This window comes from Durio zibethinus, chromosome 10 (genome assembly GCF_047325235.1).
Source record: "Durio zibethinus cultivar Kanyao isolate XHJ-2024 chromosome 10, ASM4732523v1, whole genome shotgun sequence".
NCBI classification, from domain to species: Eukaryota; Viridiplantae; Streptophyta; class Magnoliopsida; order Malvales; family Malvaceae; genus Durio; species Durio zibethinus.
The window spans coordinates 17,671,916-17,686,501 of NC_143171.1; the positions used below are offsets into that span (position 1 = coordinate 17,671,916).

At 28.8% G+C, this 14,586-nt stretch overlaps 1 non-coding gene across 1 annotated transcript; it reads left to right on the forward strand.

The window, feature by feature from the left end:
* Window positions 1-3,705: 3,705 nt before the first annotated feature.
* LOC149516507 (small nucleolar RNA R71) lies at window positions 3,706-3,812 on the forward strand. The gene has a single exon (XR_016346065.1). It is a non-coding gene; the product is annotated as a small nucleolar RNA R71 (small nucleolar RNA).
* Window positions 3,813-14,586: the final 10,774 nt, after the last annotated feature.

A 14,586-nucleotide genomic window follows, 5' to 3' on the forward strand; every position in this document is an offset into this window, starting at 1 on the left:
TGATTCTTACTTGATTTGGTTTATTTCTTTACATTTCATTACTATTTGGATCATTTGCTTAGATGATGTTATGATTTTCCAGATTTTGCACTGTTTTTGGTAGTTAACTCATAGATCTAGGTTATTCTAGCTTAGATGAAGTTCATTTGTAGTATATAATTGTAGATGAAATTTTTTCTCTTTAGTTTCTTGCTTTTCCAGTACATATCAGTGGCTATTTAGTTTTTTTTATATTGTTTGTGTATTTTTTTGCATATTTTCTTCTGCCATCTACTTTTTCATTTAGTCCTCTACTTTTCCATATGAATTCCAGATTAGGTGTAAATTCATTTGTGCAAAGTAGAAGTCCAAAATAGTGAAGTCAAAAATTAGTTTTCAGCTATGGTTATTCTTTGCATTTCTGGTTTGACGTGTTGTTTGGTTACGCTTTCTTCTACAATTTGTTCATTTTTTTTCCACTTTAGATCAAGTGTTCATACATGCTATTTAGGGGTTGTTTCAAAACCAGTTTAGGTTTAGGAAGATTTCATATTTAGCTTTCATTTCCATAATGTAGTTTCATGCTCACGTAAATTTTGCAATTGTAGTTTACATGTGATTTGCACATTTTGTATTTTAGTCTAGTTATTATGTGTTTTTGCATTTTAAGACTAGTTATAAATTTTCATTTGCATTTTATTCATTATTTTCCATGTTTAGATTTTCTTTTATTTGGTTACTTGATTTTTTTAATAGAATTTTAATTTTTGCGTATTAGTTTTTTTTTTTACTTGTTAATTTTGTTTAGTTAATTTTTCATGCTTATTTTTTATTAAACCAACTTTAGTAAGAGTAGGGTGATAACCGATAATTAGCTTAGGAAGTTATACCTAATCCCTATGAGATTGATGTTTTGATCAAAATGTCACTATTATTACTTGTATGGCCAGTGCGCTTTTAGATTTTCCCCAATCAGTGGGTTGAAAAAGGCTCAAATGGTCCAAAGAACTGTCTAGTTCATCTCTTGAGTCAAATATAGTCTAAGATTTTACTTTAAGGGTTGAGTAGGTGAATTTTAGAGTACTTATTCATATTCTCAAATTTTATGCAAATCCACATTTCACAAACTTTCATAAGAATCAAAGCATTTTATTAAAAGAGAATAGAAACATATGTATAAAAATCATCTCCATAGAGAAACATAATTCTTTTCAAGTTCCACCATATTCATAATGAAACTTCATATCATACTTTAGTCAATCTTAGAAAATATATGCAAATTCAACTAAGTGTGCATAATAATGAGATTTAGTATGTCAATTTGGTTTGAAAGCAAAAATAAGATCTTAATTTTCAGAAATCATATAAGTTTACAAAGCTTTCTTTTCCCCTCCACACTTAAATTGAACAATGTAAAAAATAAAGGAAAAAAATACTCTCCAAATTTACTTCAAAGTTAAATTTTCATTTGTATGAGGCATCATCTTCACTTCATCCTTAAAAAAAAAAAACTAAAAAAAAACATTAAAAACATACCTAACCTAATAGAAATAAAGAAAACATAAACTATAAAAATAAAATTTTGGTTGCCTCTTAGAAAGTGCTAGTTTTGGTCAAGCTTGACCATCCCTAAATCTATGGAATCATCTTTTCCTTTCAAGAAGGAGTTTTCCTTGTTGCCTCATTTTTTATGGAATGACATAAATAGAATTACTCTTAGGTGGTGTACTAGTTCTCCTAGTAGAAATAACATACACAAAGCTTGAGTTTCTTATGGGATTGATATTACTGGAGCTAGGGGTTAGCAAAAGGTTTTGAATCATACGATCAAGAGGTTTATCTATTAGGTCAAACTCCTTAAAGTTTTCTTTCTCCTTCACTGTATTTACATCATCTTCATATCTAAGCACACCATACCCTTTAGTCGCTAATTGTAGCTTCTTATTTTTAAATCTAAAGGTAATGCTAGAGTTGTAGACATCTATTAATGCTTTGGCAATCAATAGGAAATGTCTCCTTAATAGCAATAGAGCTTCATCATCCTCCATGTCTAAAATAGCAAAATCCATAGAGAAAGCATTTTTACTAACTTTCACAAACACATTTTTCAACTTTCATTATGGTAACTTAATAGACTGGTCAGCAAATTTGAGGTTGAACTTTGCAGGCTTCAGCTCTCAACATTTTAACTTTGTAAAAATAATCAAAGGCATTAGATTCATACCAAAGCTAAAATCATAAAGAGCATCATCGAATTTTAAATGTCTAATTTTGTAAGAAATAGTTAAACTCTTTAGATTTTTTTTTTGCTTTTTAGGCAGTAGTTGTTAATGTTCAAGGCTGCAATCTTTTAAACATGTGGCTTCCTTTAATTCTTTAAATAGTATTTTTTAATAGGCCTTGGGGCAAGTGATGTTGTAATGAAACATTGCCTATACATTTTGGAAGTCATCCTTGGCTTTGTTTGTACCTCTTCTTGGACTTTCTCCTTTTAATGTTCTTTTTCTTCTTGTGGTTGATCTTATTCTTGCACTGTGCTTTCTTGAATAGTTTTTTTAGGCTTAGGTTGAATGCTTTATAGTAATGCTCTCTCTACTTGCAATAGCATTTGTCTTTCTTTAATAAACCCTTCAATGTACTCTTCAAGATCTTCTATATACTCCATTTTAGTATTTTTTTTCCTTAGGTTCTTCCCATAAAGTTTAATATTTTTAAGGGGCTCTAGTGCCACAAGATCAAAACCCTTTAGAATTTATCTTTGAAATCTCAAAAGTTCCTCATCTTCTAATATATCCTCATATCCCACAAAATCTACCTTAGGTTGTTTCACAAAACTATGGAGGTTTACCATTATAGGTTCATTTATAAAATCATTCTCCTCATTAGAATCCTCTATCTTATCATCTCTCAAAGAATATAGGCTCATCCATAAAATCATTCTCTTCATCAAAATCTTTCATCCCATCATCTCTCAAAGAATAGACGACATTGCATCCTTCCTTACCTTGTCATTTAGAGTTAGATTCAATATTGCTAGGCAAGGTATCTATAGGCCGATTGGCTATGACTTAGGGTAGTTGACCTATTTGGTTTTCAAGGTTTTTAATTAATGTAGCTTGGCTTTGAATGTTGGCATTGTTGACATGCATCAATTGGGTCGACATATCCTCAAAACTTAGTTTCTTTTCTTAGAATGGGTTGTAAGTTAGTGGATTTGGGTAGAAGTTATTGTTTGGTTATTAGTAACTGGTAGTTTGGTTGGTTCTAAGAAAATTTTGGGTGGTTTCACCATCCAAGGTTATAAGTATTACTATAGGGATTATGGTTAGGCTTAGATTATTGGATGTATTGGACAAGTTTTATCTTGAATTGACATTTTTCATTGGAATGGGGCCTTTCACATATACCACAAGATATAAAGGGTTTTGGATTGCATTTACGTGGTTGGTTTGGGGTTAGGCTGCTAAGGTTTCTATCTTTTTTGGTTAGGGTGACTAATTGGGAATTGCTAAAGGTGATAGCATCTATTTTAAATAAATTAGCAGACTTTTTACTTACCTTTTTCTCCATGCCCTATTGGTAGTTGCTAGCAGCCATTTCTTTAATAAGCTTATTTGCTTTCTCAGGAGTCTTGCTTATAATTGCCCCTCCAACAGTTGAGTCTAAAGTGGTTTCATGGGTGGTGTGAGACCATAATAAAAAATTTATATTTATAGCCACTAGGGTAATCCATGATGTAGGCACTTCCTTAACAACTCCTTGAACCTTTCCCATGCATCGTATAATGTTTCACCATTTGCTTGTGTAAATGTAGTGATCTCATTCCTTAGCTTTACTGTTTTGGTAGGTGGGAAAAACTTTGCTAGAAACTTTTATTCCAAATCATCCCTTGTGGTGATTAAGCCAAGTCGTAATGATGTCAACCCACTTTTTACCTTGTCCCTGAGAGAAAAAGGAAATAGTCTTAGTCTAATAGCATCATCAAAACACCATTATAGCAAAAAATATCACTTAATTCAAGAAAATTAGAAAGGTGAAGATTAGGATCATTGATAGGTAGCCCTTCAAATTGCAAGAATTTTGGACCATTTGTATAATTGAAGGCTTGATCTCAAAGTTGTTTGCTTGAATAGCTGGCCTTCTAATAGATAGTTGAAAACCATCTGAATTGGGAACTATATAGTCTTTTAAGGTTTTTTGTCCTTTATTGTTTGCATTAGCCGTTGGTGTTGGTATAGGTGGTGCTGATTGCTATTTTTTTTTTCTAAAATATTTTTCAATTTCTTAATCAATTGGAGCTAAGTCAACCCTTTGGATCTGTGTATGCAAATAAGAAAAGATCAAAGAAAAGGAAAATAAAACTAAAGAAAAGAAAAAGAGTTTAAGAAATCCTTATTGATATAGAGAACACCATTATAATCCCCAACAATAATACCAAAAACTTGGTTGCTGCTTTTCATAAAGCTTGCAAGTGCACAGATCAAGTAATACTAATGAAAACATTCCAATATTGTTTCTTAAGGGATTATAAATTGTAATGTTGGGTTGCTTCTCAAGTACTAATGGCAAGATCTTAGATTCCTATATCTAAATAGATGAAAACCTGGGTTTGGTTGCAAAATAAAGAAAAGAAAGATTGAAGGTACTATAGGCTTAAATCATGACTTTGCCAATTGTCACTTGGGAAGTAAAAGAATATAGGCACAACTTAAATCTAAAAGAACAAGAATTGAAAACTTGAAAACAAGAGAGATTGATATTGCTTAATGCTTCTAAAGAACTTGAAATAATGCTTGCATAAAAATAAACTTGTAGATCATCCAAAAGAATAGTGGCCAAAACTTGTAAAGAGTAAAAGAAATTGTAAATCAAACTTTAAAATAAAAGAATGCTTGAAAAGAAAAAAATCTTGGAAAAATACTTCTTTAATTGAAAGAAAATAACTTAAAGAATAAAATTTTTGTAGTTATTAGCAAATCTGTCACCTAAGCCAATAACTTAAACTAAAAAGAAAAGAACTAAAGAGAGAAAAGAATAATGAGATGAGGGATAATGGAATAGGGTGAATGATATCCCTATTTATAGTGAGGGATTTGGTTGAGGGGGATAGGATTACAAAAATTGAATTTGAATTCAAATGCTAATGGATGAAGGTTATCTCGATCTTCAAAATTGTATGAAAAAAGTGGACTCTTGCTTTTTGAGAATAATTGGCCAAATTTGGTCTTAAGGGAAAGATCTTGGCTATTGATCATTCTTGAAGTCTTTTTTGATCACTTCTTCCTCCTAGGTTTGGCTAAGGTAAGATTCAGGACAATATTGATTTTTCCTTCAATTATCTTGCAAAAATCCTTCATTTATCAAAACTTTTTTGTTGGATGAGCTAAAGAGTCTATCATGAACACAAATAGTATTGGCCGAATATGACAGGGATTTGGAAAGTCCTTGAGTTTGCAATTAAGCTTTATCCTTTTTTACATTTGAGATAGTTGAATGGATAGAGTTCTTATTCATGTTTAATTCTTTCAAGAGCAATAAAAAAAGTTCTTCTTGGATTAAAACACCTTTGGCCGATCATGCAAAAATCCATGGTAGCTTGAAATTCTTTAAAATGGTGCACGTCTACTTGATCACCTCTTGAATTTAAATTAGCCAAATGCATATAGAGTCCTTATGCAAGCAAAATTCCTTCATGGCTAAGTACAAGAGTCACTCATAGATTAAATCTCTTTAGCCAAATACAAGAGAGAGTCCTTTTAAATAAAACTTTTATTTTGTTGCATGGTTGAAGGGATTACACCAATAAGGTTTGGCCAACCCTTGATCTTGCAAAGCCGATTATCTCTTTCATGCATGGATTTCATGTTTTCCTCATCCATAAGCTTGAAACCCAAAAAATCATAAAATAGGCATTAAGGCACTAAAATTAACAAAAATTTAAAATTTTGCACCTATTTTCACACGTAAAAACATTATATTTTTAGGTATTATTAGATACACTTGTGTATTTACAATTATATTCGATGTTTCAAGCATAATTGGTTGACTTGTGAATACAACCAAATGTGACACCAAAATGATCTTCCCATTTCATAAAATCTTTTCATTTCAATTCAACTGCTATATAGATATGTCCTTTTAGATCAAATCATCCATGACCATTGGCAACAATCCAAGATAGTTAACATTGAACTAAAACTTTAAAAAACAATCAAAAGTCCAGGAGGAGTACTAAATATAAGATCTTCTAATCTTAAGGGTCTCTCATAGCAAGAAGCATAGGTTTATTCTTTTGTTACCTTTCACTACAAGAAAATTTTCATATATTGATGTCCGGTTACACCAACAATGAAATTGCATCAGTAAAAGAGATTTATACTAATGGTTTTTTAATACCATCAGAACACACCATATTTTTACCAACACTTTATATAACCATCAGTATAGATAAACTTTTTTTAATGGTATATAAATATTTGTCAGTATAAGTATGCTATATATTGATACTTATTTATACTAACGGTCAAATTATGAAAGTAAAAAGTATCCATACTAATGGATTTTTGTTACTATCAGTATAGACAGTGCCTATACTAACATTTTATATAATCATTGGTATAAGTAAACTTTTTCTGTTGGTATATAAATATCTGTTAGTATAAATATATTATTTATTGATGGTTATAATAATCATCAGTATAAACTCAAAAATATTTATTCTTAATTTCTTTTTTAAAAAATATTAATTCATAATATTTCCCTCTAAAAAATTTTTCAAAAACTATAATTATTAATAAATAAAATTTGTAACTTAATTAATTTTAAATGATAATAAGTTTTAAATAAAATTTGTAAATATTATATTAATTAATAAATTTATAATTAAATATTAGACTAAAATTTTTTTAAATTTAAATATTATATTAATTTGGTTTCAATTAATATTTTAGTTTTAATATGGTTTTATAAAATTTTAAAATTATTCTAGATCGAAAGTTAAATTATAAATAATCTGCATAATAGTATTTATATTCATATAAATATTTTTCTATGTTATTTGTAAAATTTTTTTATAAAATAATATTTATCGTTCACTATATTAGTAGTTTCAGATTCCAAAGTTCAAAAAAGGGGACTGAATTTTAAAAATGATCATAAGACGTTTTACAAAAAAAAAATGCCTTCAATTTTTTTGTGAGAAAATATTCAAGGCATTTTTGCCTATATTCAAAGCGTTTTTTAGGCAAAAACGCCTTAAATAATAATAAAAAAAAAACACTAGGATTATTGAAGGTATTTTTGATAGAAAATGCCTTAAATAATTTTTTTTAAATGAATAATTCATGAATTATTGAAGGCATTTTTGGCCAAAAATTCCTTAAATAATCCACGAATTATTCAAAGTGTTTTTAGCTAAAAATGCCATCAATAACCTAATTCAATATTTTGTACAAGATTATTCAAGATATTTTCTAACCAAAAACAGCTTTGATAATCTTCTTATAAAAATTGAAGGGGATTATTCAAGATGTTTTTGGCCATAAACACCTTGACTAACCTTATTCATTTTTTAAGGGATTATTGAAGGCATTTTCTCATAGAAACGTCTTGAATAATCCTAGAAAAAATGAGAGGGGACTATTGAATGCATTTTTAGCTAAAAACGCCTTCAATAATCCATTAATAAAATTTAAAGGGATTAATCAAGACGTTTTTTTATCATAAACACTTTTAATAACCCTATTCAATTTTTTGTAAAGGATTATTCAAGGTGTTTTTTGGGCAAAAATGTCTTGAATAATTACCTCATAAAAATTGAAAGGGATTATTGAAAGTGTTTTAGGCCAAAAATGCCTTGAATAATCCCTTTTAAATTTAAGGCATTTTTGAATCCCCTCATAAAAATTTAAAAGGAGATTATTCAAGACGTTTTTAGCTTAAAATTCCTTCAATAACCCTATTTAATTTTTTTAAAGGATTATTAAAGGCATTTTCTGGGTTAAAATGTCTTGAATAATCCCCTCATAAAAAATGAAGGATTATTGAAGGCATTTTTGGTAAAAAAAATACCTTCAATAATCCCTTCACAAAAATTGAAGGGGATTATTCAAGGCGTTTTTGGCCACAAACACTTTGAATAACCGTAGGTCGAGGTTTTTTTAAAGATTTTTCAAGGCATTTTTTGGCCAAAAACACCTCGAATAATCCCCATTATTTAAAAATTAGATTATTTAAGTTACCATCGTATATTTCAAGGAGATTATACTAATTATTCAGGATTTAATATATGTAAATTCCTCCCAACCATATGAGTGAATCTGAACACAAGATGGCTTGAAAATGAAAAAAAACCCATGGTATCACATTTCCTCGGGGATCACACTTTCTCTCAGAATCTACGATTCCACAAACCAAACGCCCCCACATCTTGGGCATAAATATTTTTCTATGTTATTTGTAAACATTTTTTTTATAAAATAATATTTTTATATAAAATATTTTCTTGAAAAGAATGATACATATGTAAGAGTTCCATGCAAAAAAAAAATCCAATTAATGCTTAAAGAAAAACTTGAAAAAGATTTGTCTTTATGCTCCCACGTCTTGGGCACAAAAACCTTTTAAAAAAATCTAAACTTATTAAAACAAAAGTAGTGAAAATTTTGTTCCTACCATCCTTACCTTGCCTTTCAGTCCTTACCTCGCCTGAAGCTTATCTCATCTCACTTTTCCTCGCCTTTGATCTTTTTAACTTTGTAGCTAAAATCCTTGTTTAAATTTTCAAGCTTTAAAACTTTGTTTTCCTTGCAAAAATCCCTCATTTCTACATAGTTTTTACAATCTGCCCAGGTTTTGTCCTTTTGCAATTGTGAGTTATTTCAAATATTCCCTATTTTTCTAAAACCCAAACCTAAATAACCCTACATTGGTAACCCTATTTCACATCTATGGCTTTCTTGTTTTTGTTTTGAGCTTCTTTTCTTCTATCCTATGCCTCTTTATTGCTTATTCAATTGAAACTGATCTTGTGATGGTAATAGGTTTGTCTTTTTTTTTTCTTTCCCATTCACAAACTCCTATCCAAAGCAACATTGCCTTAGTTGCATGTAGTTCTATAATAGCATCTTTGATTCTTATTCTATCACCAAAGATAATGTTTTTCTATTTTTGTTGATGGTTTCTTGAAGAGTCAAGTGAGGAAGAAAAATCTACAATTTTGATTGAATATAGAATCTATTATCTACTGACAAATATATATCAACATTTGTAAGTAAGTTAATTAATTATTTATAATAAAAATGTGATTGAAGGTGGCAACATTTGTAATCAAATACTATATATATGGTGGTTTTTCCAATTAAATATATATAATAAAGAATTTGGTAGCATAATAAGATTTATATAATTGTTTAAATTGTATATGATTGTTTACATGCTGTTTAGATTTTATATAATTGTTTAAATTGTATATGATCGTTTACATGCTATTTAGATTATATATAATTGTTTATTGTTTGTCTTTTTCAATTAAATATATATAATAAAAATATATAATTGTTTATATGGTGGCTGCATTTGTAATCAAATACTATATATATGGTGCCTTTTTTAATTAAATATATGATGCCAACATTTGGCAGCATAATAAGGTTTATATAATTGTTTAGATTATATACAATTTTTTACTTACTGTTACATTATATATAATTGTTTATTGTTTATATATTGTTTAGATTATATATAATTGTTTATTGTTTGGCTTTTTCAATTAAATATATATAATAAAAATATATAATTATTTACATGGTGGTGGCATTTGTAATCAAATACTCTATATATGGTGGTTGTATAATTTTTGGTAGTTGGCTTTTTCAATTAAATATATAGTGCTAGTATTTGCCAGCATAATGAGATTCTTTTTTTTTTTTTTGCGCAGTATTCTTGAGCTTGTGCAAGATGTAAAGCAATCTTTAGTCACATTGCCTATTTCATTGGTTATGCTTTTTTTGAAAATACATAAGTTTAATTATAAAGGTACATATGAAATATTATTCTTAATGAAAATGTGACATTATGCTTACATAGTCAAATTTTATTTAGTGCTTAAATTAAATGCTATTGTTTTAATTTAATTTTTTAAATTAATGACATAATATGATCGATCCTTTAAGTTTTAAATGCTATTTATTTTTAAATTCGTTATTGATTATCATAAAATTAATTTTTTAGGTTTACATTCAAATAGTGTTTTGAGTTTATCATTTGCTTTTCTTTGGAATCTTTTTGGTAAGAGATGATACATTTAGTTGTGAATATTTATTATTATTATTACATTAACTATTTCTCGTCATTTAGATGCATGGTGCTATGCTTTCCTTTTATCCTAGTTTTTTGCTTTATTATGTATTATTATTATTATTATTATTATTATTATTATTATTGCTTTTCTTTGAAATCTCTTTGCTTTTATGGTTGTCTTTTCTATTAAGACATAAAAGTGGACTTATAAAACAAATAACTTTGATACTTAGATAAATTTGATTGGTTGTATGTATAAAATAAATTACTTACTAATAATTAAGTTGACCTTTTTAGATAACTTTCATTGCTATTATCAAGTTTACTTTAATTTTTTAGTTTTTTAAGAGATGATACATTTCGAGTAATTAAATATAATTTTATTACTAGGGAAAATCATCTTACATCTTATGGATAAGATGTGGATAAATCTCACGTCAAGAGCCAGTGAAGAATACATAAAAGAGTCACTAGTTTTTTAGACTTTGCATTTGTAATATTATCTGAAGATGGAAAATTTTGGTGTCCTTGTGTTACATGTGTTAACACATTTAGAGTTTGTAGAAGAGATGCATTTGATCACATAATATGTGATGATTTTCTCAAAGGATATGTTGGATGGGTATTTCATGGGGAGGTATTAGATGCATGTTTACCTACTGGAACAACTAATGATGAAGATAGAGGGCTAGGCCCTAATATTCATGATTTATTACATGATATGATGGTTGAAAGAGCTATTAATGTTGATGTAGGTAACATACAAGTTGGAGATACTAGTGGAGAGCAACTCCATGGTCATAAAATTGATAGTGACAAGTTTTATGGTTTGCTTAAAGATGTAGAGGAAAAACTACATCCAAATTGCCAAAACTTCATAAAGTTTTCCTTTGTAATATATTTGTTCCACATTAAGTGTTTTAATGGTTAGACAAATAAATCTTTCAATACATTGTTAAATGTTTTGAAACTTGCTCTACCAGAAGGTAATACATTGCCAAGGTTTTATCGAGAATTGAAAAATATGATTTTTGCCTTAAGTTTGGGATTAAAATAAATCCATGCTTGTCCTAATGATTGCATGTTGTTTTGGAAGGGTAAGGCAAATGAAGAAATATGTTCAAAATGTGGTGCTTCTAGGTAAAAAAAGAGCTTGAATGATATAAAAAGTGTTCCCCAAGATATAGTGTCAGAAAAAAAAAAGCTGCTAAGATTTTGCATTGGTTTCATTTAATTCTAAGACTACAAAGGTTATTCATGTCTTTAAAAACTACTCTCTTGATGACTTGGCATGAATATAAGCGTACTAAAGATCGACGTATAAGATATCCTGCAGATTCTCTAGCTTGGAAAGAATTAGATTCTTAATATTTTGAGTTTTTCTTTGATCCTCATAATATTCACTTGGGATTGGCTTCTGATGGCTTTAATCCTTTTAAAACTATGAGTGTGACACATAGCACTTGGCCTATTATATTGATACCTTAAAACTTACCTTTATGGATGTGCATGAAATAGCCAAACTTTATTCTTTTCCTACTTATTCCTAGTCCAAAAGGTCCTGAAAACAATATAAACATATACCTACAACCTTTGGTAGAAGAGTTGCAAGAACTTTAGGAAGTTAGTGTTCAGATGCCTCAAAAAATCAAAACTTTCAACTGCATGCAACATTAATTTGAACCATTAACGACTTCCATGCATATGCCAATTTGTCTGGGTACATTATTAGAGAAGTGTATGCATGTCTTTGCTGTAGATTTGATACTGCATCTAAGCGGTTACAACATAGTATAAAGTATTGTTACATGTGCCATCATATGTTGTTACAACCTAATCATAGGTTTTGAAATGATAAGAACTCATTTAATAGGACTTGAGAATTTAGAAGTGTTCCTTCACCACCATCTAAGAGAAAAGTGTTAAGACAGTTGGAACAATGAAATAGTAATAAAGATGCGTCATGAAAGAAAAAGAGTATTTTGTTCATATTACATTATTGGGAACATCTTCTATTGCTTACAATCTTGATGTGATGCATATAAAAAGGAATGTTTGTGGTAACATTCTTAGTACATTGATTGGGTAAGAAGGGAAGTCAAAGGATAACTACAAAGTATGACTTGACCTTGTAGAGATGGGTATAAGAAATGTTCTTCATCCAAAGACTCATTCTAACACTAACACCTAATACTTACCTCAAACTTCATATCAAATGAGCTTAATTGAAAAAAATTCTTTTTTAAAGATTTTCAAGGAAATGAAAACTCTAGATGAATACTCTTCAAATATCTCATATTGTGTGCAATTAAACAATGAAAGCTAATAGGGCTCAAAAGTTATGATTGTCATCTTTTAATGTAAAAGTTTCTTTCTATAATAATGCAATAGTCTTTTCCTGATAAGGTGTGCTTACTTCTTATTGATTTGTGTACATTTTTTTAAAGAACTTTGTTCTAAAGTTCTTGAAAAGCATAAGCCTGAATTACTAAAGTCTCAGGCTATATCAATTTTATGTGAAATGAAAAAGATTTTTCCTCTATCTTTTTTCATAATAGTGGTACATTTAGTTATCCATTTGGTAAATAAAGCAAAAATTATTAGTCCAGTCATTTATTGGTGGATGTATCCTATTGAGAGATATATCTTAAAGTGTTATAGTTTTTTATACTTAAATTTCAACTAGGATGTTTGTTAATAATCTTTTATATTGAACATCCATTTATATAGTTTTTTCTTTTTTTACTCTTAAATCGTATGTGCGTAATAGAGCTTGTCCTGAAGATTCAATTGCAGAAGGGTACTTAACAAATGAATGCATAACTTTTTATTAAAGATACTTTGATGGGATGAAAACTATTTTTAATTGACCTATCTAAAATGAAGGCAAGATCCCTTTGTAAAGGAAGAAATATCTATTCTTTCTACTATAGGAAGAGCGTTAGAAACATTAAAGTGTAAATATTTTAATGTTAACAAGTGTAAAAGGGTCTCACAAATTGTACTTATGTTATAACTTTGGTTCAAGCATATCGATATGTGCTATTTGATTCTGATAAGGTTGCTTCTTCTACAAAGTAAGAACATTTATCTACATGTATACTATACTTGGTAATTTTCTTTTGTAGTATATTGTATAGTCTTCTAAGAATTTTTGTCATGTAAAAAATATAAGCAATTATTAAGAGGCATAATTAGTTTCCTTAGCTTATGCCATATGAGATACAAAAGTTGCAAAGTGAAACTTTTCATGATTGGTTTCATGATCATGTAAGTCGCACATCATGGTTTGGAATACGTAATTAAAGTTTTTATAGTTAGATTATTATTTTAACCAAATATGACATTGGATAAGTTGCCAATTTGGATCAACAAAGAGATGTAAACATTACAAATCAACTTAGATGGCTTGCTCATGGTCTAACTAAAACTATTAGGAAATGCAATGGTTAGATCGTTAATAGTTTTAGATTTCATACCAAGGCACGTGAGAGATACTTGAAAACTCAAAATAGTGGGGTTGTTGTAATAACCAAGATGATAAGTTATGCAAGTGCGAGATGTGCACAACTTATTGAAGGAGAAGTTAACTATTATGAGATTTTAAAATCATCCAATTGAATTATACTGGTAGATTGAAAGTTGTGTTATTTAAATGTGATTGGATTGATATAAATAGAGGTTGCAAGAAGGATGAATTTGGTTTCACTCTTGTGAATTTTTCACATGTAGCTCATAATGGAACTAATTTGGTTCATGATCTTTTTATCTTGGCATCACAAGTTAAGAAAGTATTTTATGTTAAGGATGAAAGACATAATGGTTGGATTCTTGTCAAGCATGCAAAACTTAGAGATGTATTTGATATGGGTGATGAATCATCCTTATATAGAGAGTAAGAGAATGGAGAAATTCATGTTGAATTTGATGACACACATAGTACTTCAAATTGGGTTAGAAGTGAAGTTGATGATGAAGGAATGGAGGTCACACCAGAGATGAAAAATGAGCATGTAGAAGAAGATCCTATAGATAAACGTAATAGAGAGGATATTTTTTAATTCTATGTAATAGTTTAACTTGTTAAGGTTTTGCAATGTAAAACATAGTTCACTATTATTTTGTTTTTGTGTTACTAGCTTGAATTACTTAATTTTGTGTGATCATGTAATCTATTAAATTGTACTTGGTGCTTTATATGGTTTGCCACTATCAAGTTCTCTTTTATATTGTTCTTAGTATATTTTGTGTATTATTAGACTTGAGATGGCAAAGTGTAGACGATTGAATATCACTAGGGCAAATCAT